Genomic DNA, 11,047 nt, shown 5'->3' on the forward strand with positions numbered 1-11,047 from the left:
GTATTCCAAGAGACAAAATTAATAGAATGAGCCATAACTAAAAATTAACCCTTTGGTGAGTAAGGGGTTAACCATAATGTGAGCTCATGAAATCGGAAGAGGAATACATGATTAGAGAGGAACCGGAAATCTCGACACTGGGGACATCTTTGTAGTTCTGAATCAGCCCAATAGAAAAAATTAAAAAAGAAAAAGACCACCCTTTCCCCCAACCCCAAGTAGAAACCCGAACTGAGCCAAAGAAGGCTGAAGAAAGCGCTAATTAATATTAACTTTAAACCCATTTCTGCACGGGGCAACTCCAAAAATATATGTTAGGTAAGTGACCTCCCAAAGACTAATATGTGAAAAATAAACAGTATTGTAAATTAGTCTCCATAGTAAAAATTACTAAAATATATAAAATAAAAGAAACCAGTATCAGTGCATATAATTAGTTAATTATAAACGAGTAAATAAAAAAACGCTTCCAAAATAAGAAAACTGGATTATGGGAAGAAGAAGCATAAGAACATGGCGTCCCGAAAAAAAATAAAAATTATAGAAAAAGAAAGACAAGTCTCCATTTTAATTATGCGAAAATCAAAAATAGGAAGCATATAACTACAAATGACCGTCGGATCGGATCATTAGTAATAACAAAAAAGGATAAATTAAAACAAAAGGTTAACTAAGGGAAAGTGATGTTATTCACAGAAGATAAATATTCTATATAAGTTATAGAATAATCACTATAGTAAAGAACAAAGAACAAAAATCTTAAACTTATATAAAACCTTCATCGCACAGTAGTAGAAGGTTTATTTTGAAGAAAAACACCAGAGAGAGAAAAAAAAATTGGTGCTGAAAGCACCAAACACAGATTAAGAGAGGGTGTCTGTATCAGATGGGAAATTATCATCCAAAAAGCTCCGAGCGGCAGTTGTAGAGTGGAAAACACGACGATTTCCATCGGGAAGAGAGATTCTGAGTCGTGCAGGATACAGTAGTGCCGGTTTGAGATTTTTTTGACAGCATTCCGACATTAAAGGTTTAAAAGTCAGTCGTTCCTTCACTTCAGGACTGTAGTCCTGAACTATCCTGAAGGAATGCTGGTGATACTTGATCATCCCTTGTCGACGAGCGATCTGGAGAAGTTGTTCTTTAACATTAACATAATGGAAACGAAGAATAACTGGTCTGGGTTTGGAAACAGCCGCTGCCGACTTTACCCACGGTATACGATGGGCGCGATCGAGTAATGGAGGATCGTTGGGAAAAACTGAACCGAACGAATCCTTTAAAAGTTGAGCAAAGAATATTACAGGATCTCCAACCTCAACATCCTCGAGTAGGCCAATTAAACGTAAATTTTGTCTTCTCGATCGATTCTCAAGATCAATAACTTTGGATTTAAGTTGTTGGAGCTGTTTAGTAGTCGAAGCTAGATTCTTCTCTAAGATCTCAACTTTTGTATCCGTCTTCTGAGATTTAGTATCCAGCTCAGAAATTTTTGCATCGTGTTTTTGAACATCAGCATTCAGGAATTTCAAAGATTCCGTGATTGATTTTAAATCTTCATTAAGGCTTTGACGATGTTGTTCAAATTGAGCAGTTAAACTTTCAGATAATTTTATCCGATGCTGCTCAAACATTTCCTCCAAACACTTCACCATAACTTCGTAAGTTAATTCCGTTGGTTTAGAGTCACCTTTCTTCTTTCCTCCGTTCCCAGCAGCGTCTTTCCCATCTTTGGTTTTAGATCTCGTACTCATTTCTTTAAGCTCAAAAGTTGCGATTGACAAAAGGAAGTCAATTAATCGATAATTCAGAGAGATAAAGTAAGTCTTCTGGTGTACTTAAAGTTGATTAGATCAAGGAGATCATAGGTTAAAAAGGATAACGGGAATGGAGCGAAGCCAGAGAGACGACCTCACTCCATGAGCGCTCCCTGCAGAATCCCCATGCAAGTTTTTCTTGATCCCATTTCTGTAGATTTTTAAATGAGGCTACCATGCAGAACTTTGTCAAGTGCCTTAGTAAAGTCAATTTATATCACATCAACTGCTTTACCTTCAATTTGTGTTATCACTTCCTCAAAAAAGTCAATTGGGTTGTAAGGTGTGACCCACCCCTCAGCAAGCCATGCTGATTATTCCTAATGAGACTATGCTTCTCCAAATGCTCACAATTCCTTTCTCTAAAAAATATTTCCAATACTTTGCCCAACACTGATGTCAGACTCAGTGGTCTATAATTCCCAGAGTTATCCTCACTCACTTTCCTGAACAAAGTAATAACATTTGCCATCCTCTTATCTTCTGGTACTACTACTACTCCTGTGGTCATTAAGGACTCAAAAATCATGGACGACAGTGCAGCAATCTCTTTCTTCACTTCCTGTAGTAATCTGGGAACTTGTGTATCCTAATGCTTTTCGAAAGTTACAGCATCACTAACCTCAGCATGTTCCAGCACATTAGCCTGTTCTAAGCTGACCTCACATTCCCTCTCTCTGGTGAATACGGAGACAAAATGTTCATTAAGGGCCTCCCCTACCTTCTCCGACTCCAGGCACGTTTCCTCTTTTATCCCTGATCAGTCCTACCCTCACTCTGGTCATCCTTATCATTGTGGCTATCCCTCAAGATCGAGGATGATGGTCTTCATTCTGAAGAAGTGGCCCACAGAGCGAAGACGCCTGTGCATGTATTTGTTTAACGTGTACTTGACATTGCGCTCCAAGAAGCACACGATACTTTACAAATCAACCAACTGATTCCAATGGCATGGAAGCCATGAGGATTGGAGCTGATGGATTTGTTGCAGCCTCCATCCGCCTTCACAGCCGTTGAATTCGAAGTAACTTTGTCCGCCTATTCCACCGTTGAGGTCTTGGTTGGATTGTTCTTCGTCAGGGATCTCACCCTCGACCTTACCGCCATGGGTGACCCTACCAGGAGCATAGCTCCAGACGCCATTGCTCTCGGGATCACAGAACCACATAAGCTTCTCCACCACGACAAGGTGACAACCCACGGGGAAAGAGTCATCCTTATACTTACATATAAAAGGCCTTGGGGTTTTCCCTAATCCTACTCACCAAGACCTCGTGTTCCCTTCTACCTCTCCTAAGTCCCTTATTAAGTTGCATCCTGGCTACTTTATAACTCTCCAGTACCTTGTTTGATCTTTGTTTTCTAAATCTTAAGAATACTTCTTTCTTCCTTTAGACTAAATGTTTCACCTCACTTGTCAACCATGGTCCTTTACCCTATCATTCTTTCCCTGACTCAATGGGATAAACCTATACAGAAACCCATGTAAGTAATCCCGAAGCAACCTCCACATTTCCATTGCACATTTCCTTGAGTACATCCGTTCCCAATTTATGGTCACAAGTTCCTGCCTAATAGTATTATAATTCGCCCTCTTCCAATTAAATACTTCCCCATACCGTCTACTACCATCCAAGGCTATGCTGAAGGTCAGGGAGTTGTGGTCTCATTTGTGCAAGATGTAGCAGAAGGTGTCGACAGGAAGGATTCGACACACGTTATGTAAATAAGCTCCGAAATGTTCACCCACTGAGATATGTCACCTGATCAGGGTCATTGTGTAGTACCGGTCCTATAAAGCCTCTCCTCTAGTCAACCTGTTTACAGTTCTGGGCTCCTTAAGGTCGCCATAGCCAGAGGTGGGTAGGGGGGATAAGTGGTAATACCCATTAAATGCTCCCAATGCCGTGTCTCTCAAATAACCTTTGCAACCAAGTCCAGCTCCTAGCCTTCACGTGTGGCTTAATTACTAAGCCCAGTGGAACTGTTTCTACTGACAGGAGAAGGGGAGAAGACTGGTTACTGGTGACTAACAACCAGTTGCTTCAGGCAGAGCCCCTGGTCAGCCATGATCGGTACCTCATCTAGAAGGAAAACTGATTTCAAACCTCCGCTGCCTTGCTGCTATACCCCTCATGGGGAAGGCTTCGCGACTAAACTCTGAGGAAAAAATCCAGAGCTGGAGTCACTAAGGCCATCCCATGTTGAGTACAATGCTGACTGGCAACCCCTGTGATGCCACCTGTGCCAAACGGTATCGGTCTCTGCCGTTCCTTTGGATTCCTCAGCTGTGTGGAGAGGGGGAGCCTGATGCATGGTCTCCATATCGTACTGCTCTGGCTTGTGTAAACAGTAGGACACAACATCCATGGTCAACCCTGATCAACAGTGTCCCTACTGATACTATCCCTGACTGGCAATTTCACACCCCTCCTCTATTACCCCCCCACCCTATTATTTATTTAGAGGTACAGCATGATAACAAGCCCACACTACCCCATTATACCCACATGACCAATTAACCTACTAACCTGTATGTCCTTGGAATGTGAGAGGAAATTGGAGCACCCTGTGGAAACCCATGCAGTCATGAGCAGAGGAACTGAACCTGGATCACTGATACTGTAACAGCATTGCATTAATCGCTATCCTACTGTGCCACCTCAAAAATCTTCGGAACTCCCCACTGTGAAATCGAACCTAGTCTCCCATGTAAATACTAACCACTTTTGTACTAACAAGGTATGTCTAGCAGCCATTCCTGCCTTTGTAACAGCCAAATCTCAGCAATGGCCACGACATCGTATTTCCCTGTACTGATCCATGCTCTAAGTTTATCACCCCTTGTTCCTGATACTTATCACATTAAAGGAAACACACTTCAACCCATCCAATTGACTGTTATGCCCCATTCACTGAATATCCTTCCTCACAGTCTCTCAATACATTGAATCTATATTTACACCAACTGCTCTATCATCTGACCTATCATTCTCGTTTTCACTCCCCGCCAACTTAATGTAAGTCTTCCCCAACAGCTCTGGCAAACCTGCCCGCAAGGACATTGGTCCCTCTCAAGTTCAGGTGTAATCTGTACCTTTTATACAGGTCGTACCTTCCCCTGAGGAGATCCCAATGATCCACAAATTTGAATAACTGCTCCCCACACTAATTTTTCAGCCACACGTTCCACCTGTGATATCGTCCTATTCTTATACTCACTGGCATGTGGCAGAGACAACTGTCAAGAGATTACTATCCTTGAAGTCTTGCTTTTTAGCTTCCTTCCTACTGCTCTATATTCACTCTTCTCTTTTCCCAGCTATCTCATTGGCAGAAAGATGCACCACTATGCCTGGCTGCTCTCCCTCCCCCTTAAGACTGCTGTGGACTTGATTTGAGTTGTCCCTGAACCTGGCACCTGGGAAGCAGCATACCATCCAGAGTATCACATCCACAGAATCTCCTGTCTGTACCCTTTAACTATTCAATCCCCTATCACCACTGCACTCCTCTGCTCCCCCTTCACTTCTCAGCCACAGAGCCACGCTCAGTGCCAAAGACCTGGACTTCGCAGTTTTCTCCTAGTAGTTCATCCCACCCCCACCCAACAGTATCCAAGGTGGTATATTTATTATTGACAACAGCCACAGGGGTAACATATATGGTGATATATGTGTACTTAGTACAAAGTTCAGTATAAATGTATCTATCTAACTCACTTTTCCACTTCTGACAGTCACCCAGCTATCTGCCTCATGCAGCTATGGTGTGGTTGTCTCTTGGTGGCTTCTATCTATCAACTCCTTTTCTCTGGAATGATCCATAGGCCATCCAGCTTCAGCTCCAGTTCCCTAATGTGGCTTGCAAGGAGCTGCACTTGGATGCACTTCTTGCAGGTGTAGTCATCAGGGACACTTGAGGGGTCACCCTGACTTTCCACAAGCATGCAGGAGCAGCACACAATTGCCCGGGGTTCCATTCTTGCTGTTCTACCTATGTAATAGCGAAGAAAGAAAAGAAGCTTACCAGGAGTAAATTTTGGCCTCAGCCACTTCTTGCTGAAGCCTCTTGAGCCAAAGCCTCAATTCACCCACTCCAACCCTGTCCACTCCAACAATGGCTGCTCCATTTAAATCGAACTTCTTTTCACTTTTCCAAGTGAAACTCACACGCAGCGAGCCCTGCCCCTTTTAATGGCTCCTGCCCTCACACAGATTTCTTTCTCGCCCTTGTACGTTAATGCAGAAGTGTAAATAACTCAAGTGCTGGAAATAATTGCCAGGTTATGTAAGATCTTGGAAAGAGAAATGTTGTTAATAGTGTTCAGTGATGTTTCAACAAAATTAAAGAATCATACTGTAGATATCCCATAATGTGGTGTGGCAAAGAATTAAAGCAACATGCCAAGGAAGGTGGAATTCTGAATTTTGGAAAATCTTTAAAGCTTTTGTAGCATGGAAGAGTTAGCATTTCAACTTGATGGCTGTTTATCTATCTGCCTCTCCATATAAGTCAATTTCTTGAAGTTTTAAAAAATTTTAATTTAATCAATTTTTAAAAGTTGTGATGCTCAAGGTGTTACAGTTATCTGACAATTCATAACTGAGTGTTTGCAATTATCGTCTGTGATCACTGATCCGTTGAATGGTTGCATTTTATGACTCATGCAGTGTGCTTCATTCAGGACCACTTCTCTGCTCTGGTAGCATTTCTACCAATGCTGAAAGATAACTAATTGCATCCATGTTCCCTGAGTAATAACTTTATGAACGCAGTAACCTGCAGGCCATTGGAAATCTGTAATTCTGTCTTCCAGTTCAAAAGCCATTGAGACCAGGCATAGGATAATCGGACCATTTCTGAACTTTGGGGTGATTTGGAACCAAGATGCAGAATGCATTCAGTCTTTGTTATCAGCTGGCTTGCTGTGTTTTTCTGTAAGTTGTCCCAGATATGCACGTAGACATTGCGGAACCAATCATTGCCTGTACAGTACCGCAATGGGCTTTCATGCACTTCAGCCAACCGGCTGCTTGTGATGCGTTGTTCTATTTTAAGGTTGTTTTTGTTTATACAACTGCATCTTGTCATTTCAAAACCAATTACAACCCGTAAGTTTCAATAAAAATAAGTTATTAGCTAATATCATTTTCCATTAAATACTGAAACATTTATTAATGTATGTCACTATTTTTAGAACATAGGGTATATCTACATGTTTTTGTGGGTGTACTGGGGTTGAAGCATTGTTAATGTTTAACTGGACAACATTAACTAATTTCTTAATTACACTTTATTTACATGTGGACAAGGACAACAGTTCAGCCCCTGTCACCAAACTGTATTGAAAATTCCAATCAAAATTGTCAATTTTTAAACGCAAACACGAGGAAATCTGCAGATGCTGGAAATTCAAGCAACACACACAGAAAATGCTGGTGAACGCAGCAGGCCAGGCAGTATCTATAGGAAGAGGTACAGTCGACGTTTCGGGCTGAGACCCTTCATCAGGACTAACTGAAAAAAGAGATAGTAAGAGATTTGAAAGTGGGAGGGGGAGGGGGAGATGCGAAATGACAGGAGAAGACAGGAGGAGGAGGGATGGAGCTAAGAGCTGGGAGGTTGATTGGCAAAAGGGATACGAGGCTGGAGAAGGGAGAGGAGCATGGGATGGGAGGCCTAGGCAGAAAGAAAGGAGGAGGGGAGCCAAGAGGATGGGCAAGGAGTTATAGTGAGAGGGACAGAGGGAGAAAAAAGAGTGAAGAAACAATAAATAAATAAATAAATGATGGGGTACGAAGGGGAGGTGGGGCATTAACAGAAGTTAGAGAGGTCAGTGTTCATGCCATCAGGTTGGAGGCTACCCAGACGGAATATAAGGTGTTGTTCCTCCAACCTGAGTGTGGCTTCATCTTGACAGTAGAGGAGGCCGTGGATAGACATGTCAGAATGGGAATGGGACGTGGAATTAAAATGAGTGACATATCGGAATGGGAGTGGGACGTGGAATTAAAATGTCTGACATATCAGAATGGGGATTTTTATACAGTTATTGATCCAATGGAAACTTGTGCACCTTTGAATTCCATTATTTGCATGTATACAATAGCTACCACTCACAATTCCTTTTTTCAGGTATTAATAATGAAAAAAAACCCAAGTTAAAGGTCACAATTGCCTTAGAATTAGTAAACTTACTGTCCAATAGCAAGTGTGTGTGGTATAATCCTATGCATTCTTATCCCGTCTAGGTTTGTCTGCTGATTTTAAGTCCCAACCTGTGAAGAGGGGAACTAGGTTCTCAAGGCCATGTGTTGCTTTGTTACAATGTCTGCACACTGTCTCTATCAGCACATTATTTTAACCTTTGCCTTACTGCAATCTCCACATAAGGAGAAGAATTTAGGAGTATCCACCTTTTCATTATGAGGATTTATGAAACAGTGGATCTTTCTTCTTCTTGATGACAGTCCTGAAATGGAGGGGGCTAAAATTAGAGCCAGACTATTCAGAGAGTGAAAACCTGAAACATGGAGGGAGCAATTGAAAATAACAAAAATAAGTTTGGTTTCTTGTTCAGCAAATGAATTAAAATCCACAGAGTTAGTGTATAGATCACTTATGATCTCATTGATTTAATCATTCTAGAGGTTCAGAAAGGTGAGCTCGTCCAAATCAGCTCTAGTCAGCCTGGATGCTGGTTGCTGGTTCTGTAAGCATGTAAGTTTTACATGTTTACAGAACAAAAACAACCCTTTGGCCCATCTAGTCCATGTCAAACAATTATTCTGCTTAGTCCACTGTCTCACATCTGGACTATCCTTCCCATCCATGCATCTATCCAAATTTCTCTTAAGTGTTGAAATCGAGCCTGCACCCACCACTTCTGCTGGTAGCTTGTTCACATTTGCACCAGCCTCTCAGTGAAGAAGTTCTGCCTCAGGCTCCCCTTAAATATTCACCTTTCACCCTTAACCTATAAACTCCTGTTCTTGTCTCAATTTATATAACTGTTAATTGATCTGTCCACTGTTTAAGGAATCTAAACGCATAACAATTTTTATTCTGTATTAATTAAAACGCTACTGCTGAATAGTAATAAGCACTGGACCTCTTGCAAATCCATGAATGAACTGTTATCTATTAAGTAGTCACAAACTAAATTCATGATTTAATTTAATCTGGATGGATTATAGAGATTTAGAAGATAAAACATTAGCTACCAAGATGCCAGCTTCTTTAAATTATATTTAAGTATTTTTATTTATTTGATAGATAAAAGAAATTCTATTCAATTACACAGTCTGCATCACCAAAAATAAAATGTCATTCAGCCCATTGGACTGTTCTGTTTTATGCCTCACACCAGCCTCTTCATCTCTCTCAGTTGGTAGGTACTTTTTTCCATGCCCTTTTCTCTGTTATTATGTCACTGTAGACTGCTCAGAAAAAATTCCTGAATGTCATTCAATATTTCCTTGCAATGTTTTAATCTCTTTAAATTAGCACAATTATCTGATTATCTGCTGGTACATCATATGTACTATCTAAAGTGGGTCACTGGGACATTGGTTAGTGATTTGGAGACTTATAAAAATGCAAATCGTCAAACTTGGACAAATTAGTCACATTTCCACAAAAAAGGACACTTGCCATCACCAATTGAGGAGAAACCTTTGGTGCTCCCTATACTAGCCAAGTTTGCCTATACAATATTTGAGAATTGAAAAATTCAAAATAGCCCAATATGTAAATGAGACAGTGATCCCTTATTACTCAATAGCCAACATAAATGCCAATTTCCCGCAAGCATTTATGATTGGTAGTAAGAAAACATTGAAAAGATTTTAATCTGATTCTCATCAGAATCCAGGCCTTGTTTATTTTATTTTCAGTTCCTGGTGTGTTTATCTTTTGCATCTGTAAAAAAAATTATGATTTCTTTCCTATGATTGGCAATATTTTAACCAGCTGGTGATTCTTTATAATAGATGGTGCAGTATGTACAAGTGAATTCCATCTGGAACAATCTTCCTTGAGACTTTTAACAGCTGCTTCTTCTTTCTACCTTATATTTATTTTCATTCTTTTTGGTTCCTTCCTGTGGTTTATGTCATGTTTTTCATAATTTCCATGGTATTAATTGTGAAAAAGTATTCAATATTGTTCTTTTTGTCATTACTTACAGGTTTATCTTCCAGCTCTTGGAAACTCAATTTCATTTTGTTACTTAAGTTTTTATAGGTTCTTTCATTATTCATAACTTTAGCAATTTCACTCAGATTCGTCTTTGCATTCTTTATCCTAACCTAGTTTGGCCTTTTTAGTAATATATAGTAAAATACTGTCAAGCTGGTTGTTGTAACACATCTAGAGTGGTAGTGTAGTGGGGAGCGCTTGTCGCTCTCAATTTCAGCTTCCACCGCTGGCTAGCAGTCTCGCGAAAAGGAGAGCCGAGTGTGTAGGTCTCTCCCTACCAGCACATAGCTTCTCCAACAACAAGCCTCATGTCGTGCCTCCTCGCTGGTGACACACGGAAACTGAACTCCTTTCGGACTCAGACTGAACTACAGAGGATGGGGAGGAGGTCTGGCCCCTGCACACGTAGCACGCAGCCTCACTGGTGTGTGGGCACACCCTGGTGCTCATGAACCAGATCCCCAGCTATGGGTAAATAGCCTCACTGCCTTGTGGGCAGCCTCAGGAGAGATGAGGGCTTATGGGAGTAAACTCAGACAGCAAATCCGCAGTGGAGCCCCTAAGGAAGCTGGACATCATTGAACATCCTTCTGACAGCACCTGTAGCCAAGCTGGTGCCAAACGTATTGCTTTATGAGCTTTCCTTTGGACTACTGGTGAGGACGAGAGGGAGATCTTGACAACCGGGCATCTCAGGATCTCCATACCTTCCGCCCAGGCTTGTGATTATGATCATCATCACCCATTGTCCTTCGAGACGTGGATGCCAACCAACCAACAACTTCATTAAATACTTTTTAAAGAATCTCCCATTCTTGTATTCATCTCTTATTTCCTTGGTCCAATCGTTAACTATGCTTTGTCCTTTAATCATAACTCTTATTATCGTGTATTCACGGTTGTCTAGATCCACCCCACTTATCTGTTGATTTTCCATCACTAGATCCCATTGTTGATGGGTTTCCTTTGTATTGCCTAGGAAAGGAGACTGGTACATAAGTTTTCACTGCCCCTTTACGATTTATTTG

At 41.1% G+C, this 11,047-nt stretch overlaps 1 long non-coding RNA gene across 2 annotated transcripts; it reads left to right on the forward strand.

Annotated features, from left to right (window-relative positions):
- The first annotated feature begins 133 nt into the window (after positions 1-133).
- On the forward strand, positions 134-10,818 carry LOC140197727 (uncharacterized). Of its 2 annotated transcripts, XR_011886004.1 has the most exons (5): positions 134-318; positions 6,637-6,757; positions 7,133-7,295; positions 9,096-9,210; positions 10,009-10,818. It is a non-coding gene; the product is annotated as an uncharacterized lncRNA (long non-coding RNA). The 2 variants fall into 2 exon arrangements; XR_011886003.1 differs by lacking the exon at positions 6,637-6,757 and having other exon boundaries at positions 138-318.
- The last annotated feature ends 229 nt before the right edge of the window (positions 10,819-11,047 follow it).

The sequence above is a fragment of the Mobula birostris genome, chromosome 5, assembly GCF_030028105.1.
Source record: "Mobula birostris isolate sMobBir1 chromosome 5, sMobBir1.hap1, whole genome shotgun sequence".
In the NCBI taxonomy this organism is placed as follows: Eukaryota; Metazoa; Chordata; class Chondrichthyes; order Myliobatiformes; family Myliobatidae; genus Mobula; species Mobula birostris.